This window comes from Lissotriton helveticus, chromosome 3_1 (assembly GCF_964261635.1).
Source record: "Lissotriton helveticus chromosome 3_1, aLisHel1.1, whole genome shotgun sequence".
In the NCBI taxonomy this organism is placed as follows: Eukaryota; Metazoa; Chordata; class Amphibia; order Caudata; family Salamandridae; genus Lissotriton; species Lissotriton helveticus.
This window is the reverse complement of record NC_136061.1, coordinates 380,487,785-380,515,646: the sequence shown is the minus strand read 5'-3', so window position 1 is coordinate 380,515,646 and position 27,862 is coordinate 380,487,785. Positions and strand designations below refer to the sequence as shown.

Here is a 27,862-nt window from a genome sequence, read left to right as displayed (position 1 = left end):
AGCTTCCCACAGAGCTAAGATTCTTAACGTCAGAGCCTCTATTCCGAAAAAAACTTAAGACCTGGCTCTTCTCCCTCCTCTAAATTTCCAATCCCCACATCATTCCTCGGACCCCTCGAAAAGGTAATATCTTCAGCGCCGGGACACCTCCGTTGGAGGTAGCTGTGCGCTCTACAAACTACTAAATAAATAAATAAATAAATAAATGTGTGAAGGCCCTTGGGTGTGATGCCAGCTGTGGCTTCAGTCAGCAACTAGTAATGTGATAACAATAACAGTGCCATGTGACATTTCCTTTTTGCTCCAGAGACCAAGCATGTTGACACATGTGAAACTGCTTTTCGTGAAGTGTCATGAATTTTGGGCACGCCAGTTAAGATAATTACAGTGATAGGTTTTAGACATTGACTATCTGTATTAATAACTTGTTCGCACTATAGAAATAAGTCATGCATTCCTACCACGTTTAAGGGGTCCTTGTGGGATGGGCTGCTCTAGTCCAAGTGTTTTCTTTGAATTCTGGAACTTGTAGTCTTGTTTATGCCATTAAAACATAGGACCACAAATCCCAGAATTCAATGGAAAAAAAACCTGGACTGGAACAGCACACCAGGCATGGACCAGGGAAACTTGCCAGTTATGCACGTACATACAAACAAGGAATACTGACCCTCGAGGGGAAAAGCACAACAGTGCTATGCCAGCGGCACGTCCTGGCTGGAGCAAAAACTCACTGTTTTCTTCACCAAACCCAGTGTTCACGGTGACGTCTCTCTGGTCACCAGGATGAAAGCAGCCCCAGCCGGCTTCCACTTACTCTTAGCACTGAGGCCTACATACAAGTGAAAACTTGCAAAAAGACCACAGGCCATGAAAGAGTGAATGACATAGATACAAAGACGGGAGGGAAGTATAAAAAAAGACATTACGCGAAGATAAACAGCAAATAAAAAAAGAGGTGGGACCGAGACGAACAGAAATGAGTGCAGTGGGCGAGTCATCGCGTTGATCACCTGCAGGACCAGTGTCAGCTCCCAGCACGGGCTGGCTGCAGAACTGCTGTAAAACTTGCAGTTCATTATTACTAAACGCACATGTGCCCGGGGCTGGATAGCAGCTGATATCATAATTATTGTCTCACCCAGGCAGCTGCCTGCTTGCCTTCACCTGATTTAATCACAGGCATATTTCAACAGTTTCCCCCAGCAGCTTTCCCAGCACTCGGCTCTCCGCTGACAGGGCTCCTGACTCCGCCGCCGCCTGCGCCAGAGCACGCCGATGGGCTTCGGTGGCCAGGTAAGACGAAACTTTCTCTCCTACTGCGCTGCCTCTCTCGCAACTCAGGTGTGAAAGCCAAAAGCAAAAAAGGGAAAAAAAGACGACAAGACACTATGATCCCCGCCCCCACCCTCTATTTAACGCAGCTGGCGCACTGAGTTACAAGAGGCTGGTGGCAATGTGTGGGTGCAGCAAAGAGCTTACCTTTGACCTCTACCACGCCTGGCCCCTGCTCGCACACTAGAAGGCCGGAATCAGGGCGCTGTAGCGACAGGTACGTCCTTCCTAATTCTGAACAGTGTACATATGATCAAGAGGCGTGGCGATCAGTGGTGCAGCAGGTGCAGTGGCACCGGGTCTAAGAGGCCCCGAGAGGCGAGAACCCGTTGAATTCCAACGTTGCTGTATTTTACTACCTAACCACTGGTTAAACAGTAGAGAGAGGGGAGGGTTGTACTTAGAGTCTCTGACTATAAGAAGCGTGGCTAGGACCCTAGGGTACTTGGGCTGCGGCACATTCGTTTCAGAACACTTCTTGTCAGGGCCCAGCTTCTTGCCAGGGGGGACGGCGTCCACCCTATGAAAAGAGTGGGGAGGGACGCCGTGTACCTCCGTTTACCCCCGGCTCGAGCCCTGCTTGTACGCAAGTTTGCAGTTCCCAGCGCGAGAACTCCGCGAGCTCCGTGTTTTATTATGAGATCAGCGTGAAAAATAAAACTAAACACCTCGTTCACTCGCTTGAAATGCGCGTGTTTGAAAAGATTCACAGAAAAGGTAGAAATAAGCCCCTGAACATACTCGGTTCTAAGCACTTGGGATGTGTGAACAGGGCTGAGCGCAAGACGCCCTCCCCAGACACAAACACGCGCACGTGCAGTTATCATCCAGTACATACACAGGGCAGGGAGGGAATGTAACCTGGTTTACGCATGGTTCTGTTGCTGGCAGATACGGGTCTGTTGTGGTTCGCCCTCCATCCCACACAGCATAAAAGCTGAGGTGTGTAAACTCAGACGCCTGGCTCCACAGTCCGCACCTTTCCCGGTTGCCCACTTGTCCCCATTGCTCACACATATCCCCACAAGGGCAGTGATAAACTGAGAGAGTTCTAGACTACAGTATAGTCTAAAGCTGCTGTTTGAGGCACAAACTTGGTGAGGTGATTCACCGGGCCTTTTTTTGTGATCGTTTTGTATGCATTTATATATGTATCACATGTTACCTGTTGCATGTGTTTATCAATTTTCATATAGACGAGACCGTATATGTAAATATCTGTAGGTGTGTACGCATATATGTTTAGGTGCGTGAGGGTATATGGGCATATATGTCTAAACATGCACCCAAGTGCATGTTTAGGTATATTCACTTATATAGATGTGTGTACATTTATGTACGCATGCGTTGTGTGTTTGTATTTATTTATATTAGTGCGAAGATAAATTGTGATTGGAATTTTATGTGTACGGGTTGCTGCGCCGAAGACATTTTCTAAATGCTTTTTTTTGTCTACAATTATTTTGCTGCAGTGAACATCAAAACTTGTTTTCCACTGCCACATTGTATCAATGGTCCCTGTCGATTCACATCCATTGTAGTAATTTATTTCTTCTAATTGATGGGTTTGGGAGCCATACCCAAAATAAAAATGCCCCTGGGAAACTGGGAATAAGCAAAGATTTCCACCTTTGTGTTCCTCATGACATCCTAAACAACAGAGATTACCTGCTATTGCCAGTCATAAATACATTTGAAACTTTTGTGGCTTTCTGTGACACTGTCAGATCAGCGCTGGAAAGCAAGAAGCACAGCTTCTGGGGAGAGGGAAGGGAAGGCACAGAGAGTGATGGGGTGGGCGGCAGGAGGCCATGTATGCTCTTTTGTGTTTTAATTTGGGACTGGGAGGAGAGGCCATGTTATGTCTGATTTACCCATTACTTCGCTGCACCAGTGTAGCAGCTGAAAGCAGGGGTAAATAATTTTGGGGGTCATATACAAAACGCATTCTAGATGGGTAAAACGTGAACTACAGAGATGTTTTTCACCCTGTGGTTCTGATTGACATAATAGAGCTTCCCTCTCGTTGTCTCGAAACTCCTTGTTAAAAAAAAAAACCATCATCTTAATTCACTGTTAACCATCTATAGCTCTGTTTATCATTATAGATTCAAAGAAGAGGACCTGTGGAATATACTCTGATAGCTGCAGGCTAGTGCCTCAGCTGATGGGGAGGTGGTGACAGACAGGTATAGGGCACATGCTGTGCTTCAGTGCCCGTCTCTGTTAAAGCTGGGAGCACTGAGGAACAGCAGACCTGCCAGTGTTGAGCGCTACAAAAACTGAATTTTCTCCAGGCGCTAGGTCTGTCGCATATCAATAGCTCATCAATATACTTTTTGGACTAAATGGGAATATCCTGAGGTTCATGTAAAAAATAATGTAAATATGTATGTACAGACAAGGCATAGTTTGCACCCGGGTGAAGGTGGAGAATTGCAAAGGTACAAGTAATTAAGAGAAACAATAGACCTGGTGTCACTGCTTATTTCTGATCCACACACTTCTGAAAACAACCATACCGGCTTCCTGATATGCAGCGCTTATTAGCAAGGAGGTTTGCTTACAAAAATTGCCATGCACTCCAATAACGTGACAGGATAAGCAAGGAGAATGGTTTCTTCTTCAAGAAGGGAAACTGGTAGTTTGGCTTTCGTGGTGATGGGGTGCTATGTATTTCAGTTGAACTATGCTGTATAATGGAACCCAGCATGACAAACCATGTGACAGATTCCATGGCTAAGGGTTTAGCACAGCACATACAGTTCTGCATGCCACAAACAAATCTATCAAAGTGCAGAGCTTAATATACCACACAACATCAACTTGTACATGGCTCTAGCGCGTTGCCTAGTCATAGAAAGATGATCATACTACAGCACTTGATAAAGCTATTTGTGCTACAGCAAACAAGACTAGATGATCCACCATGCACAACTCCAACGCACATCACAAATTCAATAGTCCTCACATTCCAAAAGAATGTCTCACAACACTTTATCATACCAAGTTGTACAAATTAACAGCATCACCGTTTTAAGATATTACACCACAGTTCAATTAGAATAGCACAATGACACACTCCACCAAGTCCTTTCATATAACCATAGAACTTCTACCATACCTCACTCATGCCATGTAGGATTATTGTGCACTGCAAACACATCAATCACATCTTCCTAACTCACAACTGCTAAAAACGTCACCTCATACAACACCACATGCCCTACCTCACACAATGCTTTTCAAAACCACCTGCCCATAACATGCAGCACCAGCCACTGTTATGTTATGTTATGTTATGTTAACACATATTTATAAAGCGCGCGGCTACTCCCTGGAGTGTCCCGGCGCTAAAAACATCCAAATATCAAGTAACACAAACACAACCAAAGACTGCTAACAACTCATAGCTGAAAGTTCCACGTTTTAAGTAAGAAGGTCAGGACTCTGTCTGATCGCGAAAGGGAGACTGTTCCACAACCGAGATGCAGGTGCGTGTAAAGATCTACTCCCTATGCTGGCCAGAAACACCCTGGGAGTAGCGATCAAAAGTTGAGATGAGGATCTCAGGGAGCGCTGAGGAAGATAAGGCTGAAATCTTTCCCTAAGATAAGGAGCCCCGATCTTATGAAAGGCTTTAAAAACCAAGACTAATGCTTTAAACTGAATTCTCTTCTGGAGTAGAAGCCAATGAAGGGAAGACAGAAGCTGGGAGGTCTGCGTTCTAGAGCCCAATAGAAAAATGGCCCTGGCTGCTGAATTCTGGATCACTTGTAGTCGGCTCAAAAGATATTCAGGCAGGCAGAGATACAAGGAATTGACATAGTCCAATCTGGACATTATCAACGCCTGAACCACTGTCTTCCTGTATGGGATAGAAAGCAATGGGAGGAAATTTCGCAACATTTTCAACAACCCAAAGCATACCCGGGCCACTGAGTGTACTTGGGCCTTCATGGAAAGGGTGTAATCCATCTTGACTCCCAGATTTTTCACTGCAGAGACAGCCGTCACAGTGGGGGACATATCGTGGGGCCACCATTCCTGCCAGATGTCCGGCGGCCAAGGTCCAAAAAAGATAATCTCTGACTTTTCAGGTTGCCTTTTAAATGATTGCAACTTAACCAAGAGAAGACTTTAGAAAGACAAGTGTTAATTAAGTTGCCATCAAACAATGCTCCCATCTCACAGGTAAACAACAGCTGAGTGTCATCAGCGTATGAGACTATTTTAGCACCAAAACTCTCGACCAGAGGGGCCAGGGGGGCCATGTACAAATTAAAAAGGGTCGGGCTCAGAATAGAGACCTGAGGCTCCCCCACATTCAGAGGGGGAACTGCTGCTGAGAAGGGAGCAGCCCAGATGGTTTGAGAGCGATTAGCCAAATAAGATGCAGACCAACTCAACACCGTGCCTCCAATACCGCTATCACTGAGTCTTTCCAGTAGTCTGGTATGGGGCACGGTGTTGAAAGCTGCAGAGAGGTCCAGCAGCACCAAAACGGCGCTGCCTCCTCTATCCAATGCAGCTTTGATAGTTTCTGCAACTTCCAATAAAGCCGTCCCGGTACAATGGAGTCATTGGGGACAGTGGGGTTCATACAATACCCACACCTTTCCTTGAAATATCACACCACACGATACGCCAGCGCAATCATCAACATACCCCAGGAAACCATATTGTACCAAACATTATGCATCATAACACATCACTCAATATAGCTTCATGTCACAGTAGTCCAGAGCATATAGGCTCCATCACATGACCCAAAATACACCATGTATACTACTCACAAGATGCCACAAATACAAACGGGGGTACCTATGGATTATCCCACAAAGTAACCACTTGAAGCCCACATTCTTCTACAAAATCACTGTACTATCACATAGAAGTCAACACACGACAACCTATTTAATTTTTTTAATTTATTTTATTTTGGCAATTTTGTATAGCGCGAACAAGACCCTTACGGCTATCAGAGCGCTTTACAGATCAAATATAGGTAATGGCATATACACACATACACATATAAATACAGTGGATTATGTGAATACAGTACTGTGAACAATTAGAGATTAGCACATAACTACAGGAGTGTATAGGACAAGTTCAAGTGAATTTGGACATGAGAATTGATTTCACTTCTTTTTTGAAAAAGGCCGCAGTTTACCTCTATTTACTCATATTCCCAACTGACTACACCAGACTTCCACATTACTCTTTTCATTTTAAGACATCATATGATACAACTCAATTTATAACACTCATAACCACCACACAAATCTGTAAGTACGTCTAACACACTTTCTTGCATAACCAGATGATAGATCAAACCAGGACAGCACATCTTCTAAGACCACCCCCACACACTACAAAGCGCACACATCAACATGTCTCACAGATCTAAACCTAGGTTTAGATGAAAGGTTGCAGGGCTTAATCTCTCCCTTCTTTGCAACCCTAAAATGGAGCTAGGACAGCTTATACACTGGGACAAGACAATGATAAGCAAGTACATAGATACCATAATCATTGACAAACTTGTGTACACCCAAGTTTGGGGAAGGTCTTAAAACTCGCATAATCTGGAAGACCCTTTATTTCCCTCTACAGACAAGATGCACACAGACAGAAACACCGACATGCTGATCAGTGATGCTTTTTGAGCCTGCCTCTAAGCTAAGCTAAAAACTGCATTGGACTACTCCAAATAACAGCTCAACAGTGCCAAGAGGCTGATTAATTGGAGAGCTCTATACAAAAATGCATATCATGACATAACTTCAATGTTTTGCATGGTTTGTTTTCTCCACCGTGTACAAAAACTGCTCCACTCCTCACAGTATGCGGGCATGGCTGACAGCAAAAGACAGGATTTTAGACCTGCTGGGGTCCTTGGCATCTTGAACCAGCCAGGCGACAACCTGCATTACGCGCAGCATCAGTGAATCGGACTAGTTAATTAAAGAATGGCGAGAACTCTGACGACTAAAGACTCTACTGTTTGCTGAGAATGACTCTGGCGATTTGGGCACTGGTGCATAGCTCCTGCCAGAAAATCAAGGTTTGCCCTGTCTGGAGATAAAATAAATGATTCTGCGGCTTTTGATTAGCTCCCAGAATAAGTCTACAAGCCATTTGTTTCTCTAGCCTGACTGATAGTCAAGACAATCAAGTTGGAGGTCTCCCTGGGGCATCCATTGGATATGTCAATTTGGAATCAGCAGAGGGCATTTCTCTGGGGGATCTGCAACCTGAGCAAAGACCAGCATGTGAGATCAACAATCATAGAGGCAAAGCTCTGTTTGACTCGGGCATGCCACACTCTTTTGATTGTCTCTTCCTCTACACTGACAGGCATGCATACCCCAATATGATCTAAAAAAAAGAAACATATGCTAGGCTTGAATAGCGTGGCAGTCACTTTTTCAGATAGTAAAAAGGCCTCTTCTTCGTTTCTGTGAGATGAAGAAAATAAAAGCAGCACAGATAATGGGTTCTGATTTGGAAGTTCCAGAGACTTTCTTCCTCACAATTTGATAACTCTGATATGAACTTGGACATTGGGGGTATTGTAGGTGCAAACTCTCACTCTTTCTTTTATTTCTTAAATTTTTTTTATAGGGTTTTAAAAATTTAAATCATCAACAGTAGCAACACAGAGACAGTGTAAAGCGTCATGTAATGAGGTAAAATTATGAAGATTACACAGGTTCACCATGCAGCAAGCACATAGGTAACATTCTGCAATCAGTGTATTAGCCTACACCGCTACATGAGCGACATGTGTGAGTGCAGAGTCTTCACAAAGAATCAGAAGATGAGGCAGATGGAATATATTAGTTCCAGCAGGATCTATCTGCATATATTTTAAGAGATACAACTGTTCTCCCACAACCATCACCACACTTAAACCCTGTCTTGTGTATGGCCTTGGAAAACAAGGGTCAGCAGGAACATCTTTTACTCTTGCATTTATATATAACCTTCTCTAAATACACAGAGAGGAGTACAAAAAATGTTTGGCTGCACATAAGACTTTGCAATGTAAGACCCAGACTGCAAGCCATAAAATATCCAAGCAGGTCGCAATGCTGGGCTCCAGAAAAGCGGAGGCAGAGCAACTTATCTTATCTGGAAGACACAACATGGACTGTGGCACAGTGTGTTCAAGGACATGGCAAAGGAATCCTGGATTTCACCAGGAAAATGGAGGACTTGAAAAATACCATGCGTAAAAACAATTTCCATGTACTGGGCATCATGGTAAGCATGGAGGGAGATTATCCTCACAGATTCATATGATATAGCAGGTATTTTTACATCTCAGAGAATGGGACATCGAGTGCCAAATTCAGCTTGCTCACCGTTTCTCCTTTGTTAGCTTAGTAATGTGGACAATATAGTACACTATAGAGCCATACTTACAGATGTGGGTAATTTCCTTTTTCACTAGTTACTTTCTCAGGCTGCATACTTTAAAAACATGGAAAGGTAGGCAAATTATCTCAATTTTTTTTGCTCAGATTTTTTTGTCCTGCTACAGTTACACGATGATGAGAACTAGGCCAGCTCCCTACACCAATCCAAGATGTTGGTTTACAGGAAATTTCTTCAAGAACCTACAAAACTTAAAATTATTTTCAAGGGCCATGCCCATTTCTGCACTACTGAGACTCAAGTTCAGTTGCTGTTAGCCCTTCAGGTTAATTATATGCTGCCAGAAAATTATTAATAGAATTAGGGATAACTTATTGATTTTTCTTTTCTTTCTCCATGGTAGTTTTACTACAAACATAAAGGGGAAAAAAATTCTCAATTCAATTCAAAAGTGCTTTATTCGAGTATTACTCATAAAAGCAAACAAACAAACACATAATAAAAATACAATTAAATTACAAAATCGAATATGACTTAAGCACAATACATGTTAAAAAGACAATTAAAATTCATTTCATCCAGTATATATAATCCAAAAGTGCAAAGTTCATATAATAAAAAACAGATTAAAACAGATAAGACACCTCGCATGGGGAACAGAGAGTAGATAATCTAGCAATCACTGTTCAACTAAGCAGAGAGTAGTTACCCTACTAGCAATCTCTGCCTAATTACCCACGCCCACCCCATAAACTTTGCGGTCGCTATTGTAATCCAATTTAAGGAGGTAGATTTTACTATGCATAGAGCTACCATGCTACTTTTAGTACCCAGATTTCTACACATGGGAGCCAACCAAACGCGTCTGGGAACAGTATATGCATAACAAGAAAACAAAAAGTGACCCAACGTTTCATTTCCTTCCCCACAAACTGGGCATATAGCTGGACATCCATCTCTCCATTTTGCAGTTAAATTACGTAGAGGTAGAGAGCCAGCCCTCATTTGAAAAAACAGTTTCCTATCCATGGGTTTCGTTATTAAATCCCAATATATTTCATACATGGGAAAAAGCTTTGCTTCGAGGAAAGTAGCCGTCATAGACCCATGATTGTTACTAAGAAGACTCCTGTTTTCTACCTGTTCCCAGAAAAGATTTTTTATAAATGTCTTACATGGGAAGGACGACCCAGTTGGGTCGGACCACAATTCAGTTAACCCTAGTTCACATAATGCTGCTTTTAAAGATCTGAACCATCTAATTTTATGGAATCGGTCTGCTTTGATGACATCAGCAAACCCTGCTGCATATTGTGACAACTCAGGGGTGGTCCAGATTCTACGCCAATATAATATTGGACGAAGTTTGCACATTGCCGATATTTCTTTCCTGCCAAGATCATATCTAAGAGGCAAAAGGGGACTGCTCTGTGGGGTGCCTGTTAATTTCCGAAGGAAGTTATTTTCTGATACCTGTAACTCCTGAAGGTTTTCTTGCCCCCACATCTCAGCCCCATACAAAGCTGACCCTATGGCCTTAGCCTCATATATGATCAAAGGAGGTTTGATTGGTTTGGTCAGAGATTTAAAATGCTCCTTAATGATGGTACCAGCCAGTTGTTTATGTCTTAAAACTGCAATGTTTATATGTTGGTTCCATCTGTTGTCGTTTGAAATTTGAATCCCCAGGTAGGTAAAAGAATGTACTACTTCGAGGCAACGCCCACTCATGGTTATTTTAGATTTAAAATTTCTACAAGGATTAAAAACCATGAGTTTTGTTTTAGCTGCGTTTACCTCCAAGCCATGGTCGCTACAAAATTTATCAAAAATTACCAATGCCTTTTGCAGACCGCTAGGGGATTTCGATAAAATTAAGGTGTCGTCTGCAAACATTAAAATAGGAACTTTTGCACCTGCAAGAGAGGGAGCATCCACAGACTGGGATTGCATGCGGGCAACAATTCCGTTGATGAAAAGTGTGAAGAGTGTTGGTGCCATTGAGCAACCCTGTCGAACTCCTCTGGCGACTGGAAAATCAATGGTATCGTTGCCATAGCCACCCCATTGGATTTTAGCGTAAGTGCCCTCATGGAGTCTCATAATCAAGGTTAGAATAGTCATTGGGACCCCTAAAGCTGCAAGCACCTCCCACAATTTTGCCCTTGGCACCAGGTCGAATGCAGCCCGTAGGTCAACGAACGCTGCGTACAGACTGCAACCCCCCAAAACCACGGTCCTCCATTGTATCAATTGAAAACGGAAGACCTGGTCCACAGTGCTGGTTGCTCTGCGAAACCCAGCCTGAAAAGGAGATAAAAAATTCTAGTAGGCTTAAAAAATCATAAAGAGCACAATATGTTGGGATTAGGGTTAGTTTGGTGGGAATCTCTCCTTCGGTGAGATTCTTTATTCTTCACCACAACATCACTACACTTTCCATGGGTGTGAGAAGGGTTGGTCTGCAGGGGTATTTCACCCACACAGGTCTAATGGGAGAGGATCAAGGGGTTGGGGTTGAGATGTAGGGGAGATGAGGGTGAGGGTAGAGTTTGTGTGGGAAGTTAAAGTATTGGAATAGGCAGGTAAAAAAGGGGAAAAGAGAAAATTGGTTGAGAGTTGCTAATGGAGTTACTGTCTTTAACAAAAATTATTACTTCGATGCAAACTTTAAAGAGTTCAGTTGGACAGGGAATTAGCAGCTTCTTTTGGAATATCAATGGCCCTCACGCCCCAGTCAATGCCTCCCAGTTTAGAATTTTATTACTACATAAGGAAATAGAAATCTTCAGCTTTAAGCAGACTCATTTAATCAAAACAGAAATCCATAGATTGCAAACCCTAAGGTAGAACATTTTCTCATCATTGTATGCTCCTACTCAGTGGGTGGTCATCTTGAAATATAGTAGCGCTTGGGTCCGTGCAAAGTCCTGCTATGATAGGCTGGGGCAATGGGAAATTGCAAGATTTAGTAGAGGTGGCAGGTACCTTACAATTACCACAATATATAGCTCAAATGGTGATGATCCACTGCTATTTCAGAAGCTTCTTGTAAAGGTGGTAAGCTGGGAAAGTCAGTTCATTCTTTGCAGTGACTTTAACTTAACTCTTGACCCAATGATTAATTCTACTAACTCTGATAGTGGTCATCGGGTTCATTCTTCACGCAAGGCAGCTTTATATCTTATGAATTTATACAATTTAATAGACCGCTGACGTCATACTAGGCTTTGCTCTTCAGGATTTACTTACTACTCTGCTGCGCATTAACAGTATTCTAGGCGTTGTCTAATGTTTGTCTCTCAAGTATTAGCCCCACATGTCACAGTCACTGTTTTTGCTCATCTTATCTGATCATGACCATGTTGCTATATTTATAAAATATATCTCCTCGGAATATTATTGTATGTATGTTACTGACCATCACAGATGTATGTTTGATAGATCACTTTTTACAAGATCCTAATTATTGCATTTATATGCTTGTTATGCTTTGTTATGCTTTACTCATTTTTGGAGAAAATAATTAAATTGATGATGTTGTTATTGTCTATGATACAATGAAAGCTGTAGTATGTAAATCTACCCTCAGTTTTACCATACAGAGATGTCAAGAAGCCTCTATCAACTGGATTCATTACATAACAAACTTAGAATACTGGACATCCAATTTGGCCTAATATAAAATGTGCGTTGATGGCCCAAATCTTCTTGACATATCAAAAGCTATACTTGGTAAAAATGGAGCTTTAGAAAGTTGTAAGCTGCCCAAACTTTATGCCATACACATCTAATTAATTTTGAGTATAGTGAGAATACGGGATGGAATCTATCCTTCTGAGTTAAAGAAATGGAGAAGAAGAATTGCATACATTCTGTATATGACTTTCTAGGTGGCTGGAACTGCAAAAGTTACATAGATTTTTCATTCCTTTTATACTGCCTTTTACAGAGCGGATCTGATGGCCTCATTGGTAGAGATTAATCAGTTTCTTTGTCCCGTTGTCACCAATGTAGTTTCTGAAACTGACAACTGTATATTAGGCTAATCAATTACGCTACAAGAAGTTATCAATGCATTCAATGCATCTATGGCTGGTGGGATGCTAATAGGCCCAGATTCTACCCCTCTAAAGTTCTGTGGAACCTTTGTGGATATTCTTTAAACTTGCTTTCACTGCTCCAGGCAATGGATGGAGTTTTGAAGCACCCAAGTCTTGGTGGGAAACCTACAATAGTATTTTCCAAACGGGTAAGGGTCCAGAGCAATGCACATCATATGTCGCTATTTCATTGATCAATGGTGAAGTCAAGATTTATTAAACAATCTTGGCCAGTTGACTTGCACCAAGAATTGATAAGTGAGTTGACACAATGTAGTATGCATTTATCCCTCAGCTGGACACTGCAGCTCATATGAACCATGCATTCTTGGTTTTTGATGCAGTAGCAACAATTGATACTCTGGCTGAAGGGATCCTGTGGGATGACACAAAGCCATTTTCAGGGGCTATTGCCCATTCCTGTGGGAAGCATTTAGAACTATGCGCTTCAGTTCCCAACTTTGTTGCTGAATTCATAGGCTTTATTTAGGACTTTCTGCTAGGCTGATATCCTTGGGAGACATCTCAGACACGATCCCCTTCACAAGGGGAACTCACCATGGCTGTCCACTGTCTCTTTACCTTATATTTGAAGCCATTTATATGGCATCTCTGACTTCTGCCTCACTTTTCCCACCAAGATTCAACTTAACGACAATTAGTTTAGCTGCCTACTCTAATGACATTGACGTTTTCCATCTAGTCTGGCACAGGTTATCCTTATCGTCAAGAAAGAAGCACATAAGGTCTACATCAGGGTACAAATTAAATTGTATCTAAGACGCTAATCTTATCCAATCAAAGTCAAGCCTTTGGTGATAAAAAATTTGCTAACTCAGCTGCATACTTTGGCATTCAGCTATCACCAATGATTTTAGCGCTTATTAGTCTTGTCTTTGAGGCGCTGATCTATACGACTAGAATTAGCATGCAGACGTGGAACGATCTTCGTATAGGCGTAAATGGATAAATTGAGATGATTATACACCCTTGATTCTTATATCTCTTTAGAGTTATACAGATACTGGCTTTTTTGCAGTCGAAGGCATTTGGAATGACTTCATATGAGAGTATGAATGGCTGCGCCATGCTCTCACCCACAAACTGCTTCCGATAAGATAAGGGTGCATAGTCTCTTCTAAACTTAAAATTCTATTATTGGACTGCCTTTGTTGACTGCCTCCTTAAGGTCTTATCTATCGAGGGAATGTGGCACCTTCATTCTCTTCTCTTTAATCAGATACAATATCTTTGTTTGGGTACTGAGATCCATCTTACTTTAAGCATACTCAATTTTAGACATTGTTTACATATGCCCTTATTTAGAAAAATACAGCAAAAAATATTGGTAATTCGGGAGTTACTATATATGAGAAATTATGGGGCAATCAAGATTTTTCCAATGACTTTTTATCAACCGCATGGTATAAACCAAGATTGCAAACTGTAGAGCAGCTATATGAGGGGGCTGGCATGTGGTCTTTAATACATTTCCAGCTTTAGTGTATCTTGCATTCTGCTTAATGAACTACTTAGGAGTTGCAATACCAGGGATTTAAGTGCTGATATATGTATATTTTTTTATCATTTTTACTGAAAAAAACAAAGATTACAGGAACGTTACAGTTAGGGTCAGAGTTTACTCGTACAAAACCCGTTAAATTCTGCAGTTCTAGTTACCTGAGCTAACTATAACTGATGCACCCGCAATGCACTGCTTATGACCTCACATATAACATCACTCATGATATTGTCAGTGACATCACTCCTGACATCATCAATGACATCTCAAATGACATCACTGATTTCATCATCCTGTCAGTGTGTTTCATAAACGTTTCTGAAACTTAAAGATATATTCTAAGCTACAGCATAAGTTAACTTACTCTTCTTTCTGTATTAATATTTAGTCATACTATTTCTAACAAATCTCATCGTTGTGGCTGTGCGACTGTATCAGGGTGTGAGTGGATGTCTGAGTGGCTGTATGGGTGTGTGCGTGACTTTATGTATGTGTTATTGAGTATGTGAGTAGCAGCGCCTGGCAGGTTCCCATTTTGATGGTTTTGCATAACTTGCTATTTTGCCCAAATTTTGTGTATGAATCTGCTGCTGATTTCGCTAATCTGTTTTAATAAAAAAAAACTAATGATATCATATTTTTAACTTGTTTTTTTATGCTGTGATTTGTTGCTTTTGATTCTGAGTGTGTTAAACTCAGCTGACGGCACTCGATTGAGGCCGAATTCCAGCAGCGGCATCTTTTTGCCACACGTTTTTTGATTGCGCGCACTAGTGGTTGCACGCCGCCCGGCCTCATTTACTATTTAAATAGGCATTGAGTGGCCGCGCAGTGCCTGACAGGTTCTCATTTTGATGGTTTTGCATAACTTGCTATTTTGCACTAATTTCTTGTATGAATTTGCTGCTGAGTACGATAATCTAATCTGTTTTTAAAAAAAACCCTAATGATATTGTTTATTAACTTGTTGTTTATGCTGTGATTTGTTGCTTTTGATTCTGAGTGTGTTAAACTCAGCTGACTGCACTCGATAGAGGCCGAATTCCCACGGCGCCCATCTTTTAGCCACATGTTTTTTGATTGAGCGCACTAGTGGTTGCATGTCGCCCTGCCTCATTTACTATTTAAATTGGCTGTGAGCGGACGCACGCAGCGGGTGCACCGATGGTGCACCAAAGGCAAGCCCGACTGCGCCCATCCACGCCAGGTGGGACCAGAGGCCATGAACCCTGGCCAAATTTCAGAAAATTTTGAAAACCTAATATGTTATTTGTCAGAGCAGTTGTTGAGATATCAGAGTATTCACCAATCCGAGTGTAACCTACTTTACCCTTTGGACGGTGTTACTAGCTGCTCTCATTGTAATTTTACTTTCTGTATAGTGCCCTCTTGAGAGCAAAGCAATCCAACCTCTGATACTGCCAATCTCCCACAGGGTAACCATTTTTCCCAATGGAGCCACTCACCTAACAAGGTTATTACTTTCTGGAACATTAACTGTCGTTCCCTCCCTAAACTCAAGACGGACATTTTTTACCTCTAAAGTAGTGAACAGCCAGATGCCATCTTGACTGAAACATGGCTGCATACGAGTTCGGGGCCAGGTATGGCCTCCGCCTTACCGTCTTATTATGCCATAGCCAGGAAGGATAGAGAGCTTAGAAAAGGGGGAGGCATTGCTATACATTTTAATAAATCCTACTCATGCAAATTGGAAGAGCTGCCTTTTATGGGTTGTGAGGCGGCCGTATTCAAACTTGGCTTGACCCCTCAATTTACCTTTTTGGGTATTCTTATCTACCGCCCCCCTGGGTCATCTGGCCCCTGGGACTCCTCATTTCCAGACTTAATCACTCCTCACCTTCTTAAAGCGGCCACCTTTACCATTCTGTGTGCTCTTAATCTTCACCTTGATAACCCTGAATGTACAATCAGCAGTACGCTGATCTCAGATCTTGCAGCGATGAATTTGTTGCTTTGTAACACCCGCCCCACTCACACGGCAGGCCTTCTACTGGATCCCATCTTTTCCAGTTTACCTAACATTCAATGTCCATCTGCTCTTCATGTATGCTGGTCAGACCATTTTGCAGTCAAGTTTTATTGCACAATTCCGGTGAATCTCTCTACAGCTGTATCTGGAACTCAGGAAAAATTTAGGAATTGGGGCAAATTGGATATGGAACTTGTTGGGACGGGAAGTCTCCTGCATGTCTCTGGAGAGAGTGCTTCCCCTGCCTTATGCTAATCTCCAGGCAAGTCACTCAAAAGCTACGGTATAGTTTCTTGATCCCTACCTCAGTGAGCATGACAATCATACATGTCCACTGAGGGTCTCCCTGTTTACATGGATTGAGACCCTAGAGCTTGGCTCTGAAGTCGAGGGGGCATGCCTAGTGCACCCCTATTTTTCAGAGTGGCTACTGCCCTCTCTATTAAGGTTGTGGTAGACTGACAGTGGTGGCAGCAATAAATCTATAGTCAGGAGGGGTGATTCCCTAGGCACCCTCCTGACCAAGTCTGTGCAGTTTGCCATGCCTGTGGGCCTGTTGCCTTTGTCTGACTGATGTGTGTTTGAGAGCCCGTGGGTGTACAGGGGAAGAATGGTGATTTGAGCCAGTGTGAGGAATGCGAGCTGTTCTGCTGGACATCCCAGCTCCCCCCGTGCCCCTCCCTATTTCCTTAGAAAGGCCTGGTGGGCTGGGGTAGACACTCTGCTCTTATCTGGGTTTAGCTGCACTAACTTTGTGGAGAGAATCCTCCCCCACTGGTCAGGGCCTCCTGGGCTGGAGTTAATTAAAATTCCTCTCTAGAGGGTTGCACAGCCTGATACCAGAACAGGACCTGCTACATGCTTTACCCATGCATTGAACACGCAGTGAATGGTCTGTGATTGGAGGTGTATTCAGAATGTAAAGAGTAGCAGACCCTCTGATTGGATGAGCCTATCAATCAGAGGTGATAAAAGTCTGGTCTAAGTGGTCAGCTGTTGTTCAAAGACTGGTCTATGACTGACGAGCGGCCACACCAAAGCCCTCGGACGGTAACCAGCCGCGACCCCGCGGTGTGAAGGCAGAAGATAAGACTCTGTTCACTGCGGTCTTTAAGGACCAGCTGTTTGTGAGGCTTGGAGGAGCGTTCGCTTTGGACCAAGGAAATTACAGACAGCTGCCCAAGGTGTGGGAAGGAAGCTTGCGGCACATCACCAAAGGTGTGGGAAGGAAGCTTACAGCACATCACAGAGGCTGGTGGAAAGAAGCTTGCAGCACATCACAGAGGCTGGTGGAAAGAAGCTTGCAGCACATGACGAGAGCCAGAGAGGTGGATACTTGATTCTAGTCTTTGAAGGTGAGATCAAATCCCCTCTAGGCTCCTCCCTTGCGCTGTGGGAGCCTGTACAAGCAGTAACTGGGAATTGAGGCCAGTGAAGCAGGCCCCCACCTTTCTTTTTGTGAACTCTGAGGGTATCAGGGTGAACTGGCACTCTGTCCAGCCACTACCCTTCTTCAGCTAGCCAGTGGCTACTGGACTAGTGGGACTCCAGTAAACTGTGCCAAGACATCCGGCACCTTTGATCAGATCCCTGAAACCACTAGAGCGGTGTCCTCACTCACAATGGGAGGGCACTTCTGTTGCTTTGGGTGGTGGGTTATGGGGCTGATCATGAACATTTGACTTCACATCATATGCTGAAACTATATCCTTTCAATACAAAGTTTGGTATCAAGGCTCTAGTGAATGAGAACAGCCCTGTGTAACATGATCTGTAATATGCAATGCTTACTGTGTGTTTTCATGTTAACTGTGTTTTTATAGTGCTTGGCGTCTAGGCGCTAAAATACTGTTTGGGGTCAGAACTCTGCCCCAGAGGGTTGTAGAGACTTCTGGTTTTCACTGTTTATCCTAGTTTTATGTGTAGAATAATTATCTTATGTGTAATAAAGTACTTTTCTTTTATAAAAAGTAAAGCACTGACTGGACATTGAGTTTATCAGCTGGTGGTACGGTTTACACTGTATTCTGAATGTCTACCCCCACCTCACCTCCTTGAGTAAGCCTTTGACTGCTCTGTCTCACTACCCTGAGAGAGTCAAGTGCTGGAGAGGAGTACTTGGTTATCCAGTTTTGGGTCCCTTAGTACTGAGGCCCCAGGACACCAGTGAGGGAACACTCCAGTTGATGCAATTGGAGCGCAGTTACCCCTGAACACCCTGGCGCCCAGGTAGCCGGGTCTAACAGAACTTTTCAATACACTCCTGTCTAATAGTGTCCCCACCCTTAATCAAATGTCGACCACCTCACAGGGCATAATCCACAATTGGATTCTTAAAGCAATTAATGACTGCCTTCCAGCCTCAGTTAAAAGGTCTTCTAATCATCACCCTGCTGCCCCTTGGTTCACAGAGAAACTAAATGTAAAGCTTTAGAAAGATGTTGAAGGAGGAACTATGCACCTGACTCCAAACTTAAATACAATAAAAGATTACCAAGCCCTTTGTAAATCAGCTCGCGTGAATTTTGTTTCATCTACCATTTCCAATGCGCAGAACTGTTCTTGTACCTTGTTTACAATGGTCAAAAAGTTGTCTAGTTCTGACACTCAGCCCATGCCCCCACGCCCCATCATAGATAGGCTGCAATCTGACAACCTTGCTTATTTTTTCCTGAACAAAGTGAAGCAAATACACTCTACATTACGCAATACTCTGTCAGTTTACTCTACTGAGCTAGCCTCCACCTCTGGGTTTACTTGTACGGTTGAACCCACTAATAAACTGGAATCTTAGTCGCTCCTAGACATTAATTCATTGAAGAAGATCCTAGATAGCATTAAATCAGGCTCTCCTTGCGATCTCCTGCCTACCTCGGTGCCACAGCAGCTTCAATTACCGTCTCTTATGTTAATCATGGAGCTACTCAATGCTTCCATAGTGGAGGCCATTGTTCCGCTTGAGTGGAAACAAGCTATGGTCCTTCCCCTCTTGAAGAAGGCTAACGCTGATCCTGCTCAGTCATCCAATTTCAGACCAATCTCTTTACTTCTGTTCTATTCCAAAATGTTGGAAAAGCACATACATTTACAATTAACCCAGTTTGTTGAATCCTCTAATTTCTTACACTCCTCTCAATCCGGTTTTAGAGCCAGTGTTTCGACCGAGATGTCTATTCTTGGAGTCACAGAAATGTTACGACATCATCTGGACTACGGGGACATGGTGGCCCTCATATTACTATATCTGAGCGCTGCTTTTGACGTAGTGTCTCACACCGTGTTAACAGAATCCCTTCAGTCCCTTGGCATCTCTGGTCCAGCTCTTGACTGGCTTACATCTTTTCTCTCCAACCAGACTTTTCAAGTCTTCTCATCTAGAGACACTTCCAAACCGTATTCCTCTCCTTATGGGGTACCCCAGGACTCTATTCTTAGCCCTTTACTCTTCAATGTTTATACCAGACCTTTGGTGACAATTGCTGAGGAGGCCGGGCTGCCCCTTTTCTCTTATGCAGACAATATCCAAATCATCTTCTCCCTTTCTGCCGAGAAGATGTCCGGACCATCAGCTCTTCAGACCGGTTTAAGGAAAATTGCATTTTGGATGCAAGTAATAAAGAACTTTGGGGCCCCCAGCACTGGTCTGCCGAAATGGGTCCCCTACCCCAGCCTACCCACCAAGTCCGCAATTTGGGATTCATTATTGATGGCCAATTATCAATGTGACAGCAAGCAGTGAAGTTGGCTGCTACCTGCTCTACTATTCTGAAATGGTTGAAAAAAATTATCTTGATGCTCCTCTGCTCCACTCAAAGGACCGTAGTCCAGGTGCTTGTGACTTCAAGACTGGACTAGTGTAACATCCTCTATTTGGGGGCAAACAAGGAAGTGTTACGGAGACTACAGGTGGTGCAGAATTCTGCTGCCAGATTACTTTGTCAGATCCCCAAAACTGCTTCCATTTCCCGCTCTTTGCAAGATCTTCATTGGCTCAAGGTCATAAATCATGTTAAATTTAAAGCCTTGAGCTACATGTTTAAGATTAAGTCTGGCACCGCCCCTCAATATCTGCAAGACTTAGTCCACCCTTACCGACCTCTACGTCTGTTACGCTCCACTACTCGGGAAATTCTTGGTTCCCAGGGTTAAACTCTCACGGATGTGTGGTCACTCATTTGCGTGTCTCGGTCGAACCATATGGAACTCTCTCCCCAAATCACTCTGGAATGAAACAATATATGTGAACTTCCGTAAATGTTTAAAAACTTGACTTTCCAACCAATATTTTCTGATTCTCTTGTTCCTTCAGGCTGGCGCTGGGAAATCTTTTTTTGTGTAGTATGCACCTTATAAAATCAATATAACATAATATAACTGTATGGGTGAGTAAGTTGCTGTATTAGTGAGTGGGTGTGTGAGTGACTGTATGGGTGAGCTAGTGGCTGTGTGAATTGCTGCATAGGCGTGTGAGTGGTTGTATGAATGACTGGGTGGCTGTGAGAGTGGCTGTATGGGTACCTACATGAGTGTGTGAGTCAGTCTGTGAGTAAGTCTCAGGGTGGGTCTGTGAGTGAGTACATGATTCTCTGGGTCAGTTGTGTAGCTAGACCATGTGCCGCCTGTCGTGGTACCTGCATTTCCTACCAGCGGCGGCATGTGAGTGGCCAGGGGTGCTGGTGGTTCCTGCGACGGCTGCAGGTTAAAGCAGGGTGGTGCTGGCAATTGCCTCAGGCATGGGGGAGGCTGCTGCCCCCGCCCCTTGCTACGTCAGCTGCTGGGTTTGTGAGTGGGTGTATGAGTTTCTCATTGGGTGTGTGAGTGGGTGTGTGTGTCTAAGTGCTCTTTTTAGCCCTCTTCTTATCTATTTTGCCTTTCCTGCTCATTTTTTTGCCCTCCGTTTTGCATTTTTTGCTCGTCTTTTCTGCCCTCTGATTTCACTCATGAGACCCCAGGCATCCCCACCTCCCTAGGGCTTTACTGATATTTGGGAGGCGGGCCACAGAGACTCTTCTCTGTTGAGCCCCAGAGACCATCATCTCCCTGGGGCTACCTTACAAATTATGTGGGGTGCCACGTGAACCCACCAGAGACCACCACCTCCCCAGAGCTAAATACTTTTTTTAAAGTGGGAAGGGGCCGAGTAGCCTCCCTCCCAATTTTCAACTGGTATTTTGGCCTCAGGGAGGTGGTGGGGCCCCGGTGGGTACGCACGGTCTCAATTACTAACAATTTAGCCCTGTGAGGTGAAGGTACCCTGGGCACGGGGATCCATAACCGATTTATTTCTATTTACACCCAGGGAGGTGGTGGTGCCGGGGGGGGGGGGCTCAGGTCAGCCCCAGCACAATTTAAAAAAACCCTGGGGAGGTGGTAGTCCCCGATGCCTGGGCGGAGTCCGTGCGGCCAAAGCATTATTTTAAAAAACTCAGAGGAGCTGTTGGTCCCCGGAGGTATAAAATTGCGCATGGAAGGGACCCATGTGCACCCCCTTTTTGAATTTAATAAAGCAGGCATGCCCCTTGGTCCTGGCCCACTCAAAGGGCTTAATTATTATTATTTTTTTATTTTGTGGTGAATTCACGGATCTCCCTGCGCTTTCACTGCAAAATTGAAAATGGTGACGTTTTTAAACCCCAGTGGTGTCTCTCTGGGACCCCACCACTACATCTAGGGGGCCAAGTATTCCTACTCTGCCCCCTTTTCTACAGTTTGAACCTTTTATGTGGGGCTCAGCTGAAGCCGAGTCCCAAGATGGATGGCAACACTGGTTGAAGTGTTGGCAAACAATCAGATGACAGCACGGGGACTGTCGAGTCCAAGCCCCTAGATATACAAATTTGGATTTCAGTTAATATCTCTTAAACTGCTAAACAGATTTACACCAAATCCATAAAAGGCACTTCTCTGGACCAAAATAAAAATTTCTGCCAAATTTGGAGTAATTCCGTCCAGCAGTTTGGGAAGTAGTTGTGTCTAAAATCCCTCTGGGAATTAACATTGGGAAAACGTGCTTTGGGACCCTCCCTTTTCTCTGTCCCCACTTGCCTAATCAGCCCGATCCTTTCAAGACGGCATCTGAAGTGACTGATCAATTAGTTTTTAAAATTTCAGAGGATTCATCAAACGGCAGCAAAGTTATTAACAAAACAAATCATGCTTTTCCTATGGAAACTAGGTCCTAACTATAATACTTACTAGCGACTGCCAGTAGGTAATATATAGGTGTGTGTGTGTGTGTGTGTGTGTCTGTGCGTGTGTATATATATATATATATATGTATGTTTTTTAAGAGGAAACAAATAACTTGTCCAATTCGTAGTGGTAAAAGATCTAATTATTTTTATCGACAAAATCAAAAAGTCCAATAGGCTCAATAATAAGTCGTCAAGACACACTACTAAGAAGTTAGCCAATATTTGTTTTGCACTCCTAAAAGATTGTTTAATTGGAGATGTCATCCTGGCTCAGATTGCTTTCAGTATGGGTCTCCTATGGCAAACACTATACTTAACTTTGACATATGCTCCCGCCTACACAATTTCTGGACACACGTATACAATTAAATCAACAAATTAAACTAACTTGGATATTAATTAATCCCCCTCATTATCGAATTATTTTAGGACTCTCAGATGTAATACTGTGTGAATTTATTGGCATTACATTATGATGATAACTGCTAGACTTTGATTGCTAGCCTGTCTGGATACAGACACTATCATGCTTTTCCAGATAAGGCACAGTTCTTGGCTATTTGTGGGCTTGAACCCTCTATTTTCAGCAACGCGGATCAAAAAACATTTCGAGAAATGTAGACCCCGATTCGCTTGTCTTGAATTGAAAGTTTTATATTTTTATTAATGTATATTTTAATGTATGAATCTCCTGATGTAATTTTATATATATATTTATTCCATTGCTTACTATTTGTACAATGGTTTTCTCTTTGAATTAAGTATAAAATAAAACAGTGTTAATCTTCATTGCTCCAAATATACTATGGTTTGAGAAGGAGCGGTTGTAAGTTTTTCTTTTTTTTTTACTTCGGTGGTTTCAATAAAAGGGAGTCTCCCGAGTTTTTTGGCCAAGTATACAGGAGTATTGTGATGGAGGGCCTTGTGTGTGACACATTCTCCATATTGCTGCGAAAAAACGTTATAATTACAATTCTGCAAAATATAAATGAAAAGGTTAATGGCCATCTGGGACATACCAGCTGTCAATACTCTGTACCAAACTCCAAGGTGGCATAATTCCCCACAATGACCTTTAACCGCATGCGTGCGGGCGGAATTCCGCCCGTACGCTGGGTTTTTTAATATCGCACTTTACGTGACGAGCTGGGCTCGTCATGAGCGTGCGAGGAGGCTACGACATGACGAGCCCAGCTCGTCATGAGCGTCGAAGGGGTTAAGGAGAAACAAAGCGAGCAGGGTTTGCCCAAGTGGCTGATTTGCAATTCTCCGGAATTGAAATTCCACATTCTTCTGTGTAGGATTCAGCCATGCCAGAGTGGATCTACCCTGAACGGATCTATGACAAAATATAGAAACCCAAAATATCGAGATACAAAAATATTGGAGCAATAATATCGATGTAAACAACATCGATATCCTATCTACAACAAGGTAAGTACTAAAATATCGAAAAAAATATATCGATGTCAAAAATATCGTTAAAAAAAAATATCGTTTTTTTATTAAAAAAATATGTAAAATTAATTAAAAAACACTTAAAAATATAATAAACATAGCTAAAATAATTTTATATTATTTGAAATTAATAAGTAATTTACATAATTTAATAAAAAAATAATTAAACATATACATATAATATATATATATACTTACTTGATAATTCGTTTTAATATTTATTGTAATGTATAAATAATAAAAAATATTATAAATTACAAATTCATCTACACACATAAAATTAATAACATAAATAAAAATAAATTAATTATTCAAAACATTTTTTATTAATTAAGTTACTTTCAATATTTTTAACATTAATTATATAATGCATTAACTAAAACAATACAAAAAATATTAAATAATAGAGGGAATAAAATAGTATTCCAACTCCAAAAAAACAACAGTAAGGAAAATGTTGGATAGCGTAGGGGTAAAAATAAGTATTCCCACTCCAAAGAGTGCAACAGTAGGGAAAGTGTTGGATAGCGTAAGGGTAAAAATTACTATTCCCACTCCAGAGAGTGCAACAGTAGGGAAAGTGTTGGATGGCGTAGGGGTAAAAATTACTATTCCCACTCCAGAGAGTGCAACAGTAGGGAAAGTGTTGGATAGCGTAGGGGTAAAAATTACTATTCCCACTCCAGAGAGTGCAACAGTAGGGAAAGTGTTGGATAGCGTAGGGGTAAAAATTACTATTCCCACTTCAGAGAGTGCAAAAGTAGGGAAGTGTTGGATAGCGTAGGGGTAACAATTACTATTCCCACTCCAGAGAGTGCAACAGTAGGGAAAGTGTTGGATAGCGTAGGGGTAACAATTACTATTCCCACTCCAGAGAGTGCTACAGTAGGGAAAGTGTTGGAGAGCGTAGGGGTAAAAAATACTATTCCCACTCCAGAGAGTGCAACAGTAGGGAAAGTGTTGGATAGCGTAGAAGTTACAAATAACATACTTATAATAAATCATTAATATTTTAATTTAAAAGATTTTATAATTCCTAAAAAATGAATAATTAATTTAGTATAATTAAATTACTTCCCACCCTATTCCCCTATAAACCCATAACTCGCTACAAACATAATTAACAATTAATCAATTAAAATAAATTACAAATTAATAAAAATTAATTACAAATTAATTTAAAAGATTTTATAATTCCTAAAAAATGAATAAATAATTTAATATAATTAAATTACTTCCCACCCTATTCCCCTATAAACCCATAACCCGCTACAAACATAATTAACAATTAATCAATTAATTAAAATAAATTACCAATTAATAAAAATTAATTACCAATTAATTTAAAAGATTTTATAATGCCTAAAAATTAATTTAGTATAATTAAATTACTTCCCACCCTACTCCCCTATAAACCCACAACCCGCTATGGTACTAAAATGCAAAAGTTACTTAAATTACATTAAAAAAATAATACATATTAAATACATAATAATATACATAAAAATAATATAAAAATCGATATTAGTAACATCGATATTAGTAACATCGATATTACTTACATCGATATTAACAAAATAGATATTACTTACCTCCGAAATTCTGTCCCTTCGATATTAAAAAATTCGATATTACTTACCTTCTATATTATGTCCCTTCGATATTTCAAACTCGATATTATGGTATATCGATATTAACACATCAATATTTTGTCTCCATACCACCCTGAACCACTCGTGGCAATACCATGTTTTGTGAAATATAGGGCAAGGAAATCAAATTCTTGATCTATCTCCTCAAGGTGGTAGTAGAAGCTTTATGACCATGATAAAAACACAAAAAATGACAAATTGTTATTGTCTAAATTTCAAAGTTCTTGGAAGCAGTAGTGGCTCGTTAAGTATGGGCAAATGGGATGTGTCACACCGGCCATTATTATACAGAGCAGCAGAGAGAAAAATGTTCCTGCTGCTACTTAATCACTGGGCATAATGTTTCTCTCTTTTTTTAAGTATTTTACACTCTTTGCTTAAGTTTAGTTCCACCAACAAACTGTTTTGTCTGCACATGTCAGAACGCTCCCTTTACCATACCCAACTCATTCAGGAAGATGTGTGATGCTCCATGGTAAAATGGGGAAGGGAAGCAGCCCAGCATAGCAGAGGCTCCATGGGTGCTTGGTCAAACAGCTGAGCAGCATATGGATAATGTCAAATATTATTGCCCCTGCTGAACTCAATAACATCAAATACATAAAGTCCCAGACAGAGAGAGAGTGCGCTCTCCCTGTTTTGTCCTTAATATTCTCTTACCACCATCTATTTTATAAGTGTTGCATCCTGTCTGTCACTAGAAAGGCTTTTGCTCTAAAATAACTTTAGATTAATTTTTAATGTAACTAAATTATCCCATTGTAGCTTCCATGTCACTGTAAGGGTAAAGACATATAGGAAACTCTCTAGATACAAACAGTGAACACACTGTGCTGCTTCTGCTTCCCACTCACACTCTCAACTCATGCCTCCAAACTAGATAGCTTGCAATGCTTCCTAGTTGAGATTATTTAATTAACACTTTTTCGTAAGATCAAGTCATTTAATTTTCTTAATCGTTTAATTTTTTCCCTTTCACTTTATATTGTTCAAATACACTTAAAAAACACATCTTCATGTTAATCGGACTACATGTTTGTGTGAGGCTCATTCCAGCCGCACTCACTAGCTACACATTACATTTCCAAAACAACTTATATTTGTTTATGTAAAAGTCAATATGCCCAAAACTATAGGTCAAAACATTCAACAATTTAAAATGTATATCCAACATGAACATAGATTCACTAATCCATATTACATTTATACCAGTCAAATGTTTTAATTGATAATGAGCACTGTTGTTAATCTTCTTTGTGACCCATTTTTTTTCAAGTACATTTAGAAGTGTTATATAACGCACATTGTTAGTGTTATTTTATGAGCATTTATTGAGCGCACATATGACCCCAAAGGGTCTCATGGCGCTGTTGCAGGGCCGATTGAGGAGGTGTTCAAGGCGGAAGAAGGTGGATTAAAATAGCCAGGTTTTCAGCTGCTTTGTAGGCTCCCAATATTGTTGTTTTCATTTTTTTCATGATAGTGCGCATGAAGTTGTCACAATGATTGCAAATAACTCCCATGAATGGTCGTCGACACGTTGAAACGTTTTTTTGGGGTTCCCATCAGGACCTGACTGGTTGATTCTGTAAAATAATGAATGAAGTAAATGTTGGATGCCTGTTACTCTAAATATAATGGAACTGTGGTAAATATTATTTGGAAATGCTTTTTACCTTACGGTCCCTGTTGGCTGTTTAAATCTGGTCAGTTCCACTAAAATCCCTTTCTTTGTGAGATCATTATTGTATGAATTCTACTTTGAGTCTGTAGAAATGGTAGACAATATTTTCATTAAAAATGACTTGTGTGTTCAAAGGTAACATGTTGACAACACTTTTGAAATCCGGCTTCACTCCTGTGTCTGGAGCATTTATAATGAATGGTTTCTCATTTTTCTGACTTTATTTCCACATTTAAATTAACTTCTCAATCTTAACTGCTTTCAAAATGCTCTGCTGTGTGATCAGTTCCTAACTTTGTCATAAGTCACTCTGACACATTCTCTAGTTAACTTTAAGGTCATGACTCAGTGCATTAAATTACTAATCTACTTAACTCTTCACATTACTCTGTGTGCACACATAGAGCTTTGTAGCTTCTACCTAAACATGAAATAAGACTTACTGAAAACGTTTTCTGCTGCTTGAAGAAATCTTTGGTGTCCTCCGGTGTGTCCAGCAGTTAAGAAATTCTGTTTGTTTGTCAGGTCTAAATGA

At 41.6% G+C, this 27,862-nt stretch overlaps 1 protein-coding gene across 2 annotated transcripts in view; it reads left to right on the top strand.

Moving 5' to 3' along the window:
* The first annotated feature begins 1,161 nt into the window (after positions 1 to 1,161).
* The window catches only part of FOXN1 (forkhead box N1), a 540,119-nt gene continuing 513,418 nt past the window's right edge, over positions 1,162 to 27,862 (top strand). For both annotated transcript variants that reach the window (XM_078680116.1, XM_078680115.1), the window contains exon 1: positions 1,162 to 1,296. The gene's annotated coding sequence lies outside the window, so the exon portion shown is untranslated. The remainder of the gene's footprint in view (positions 1,297 to 27,862) is intronic.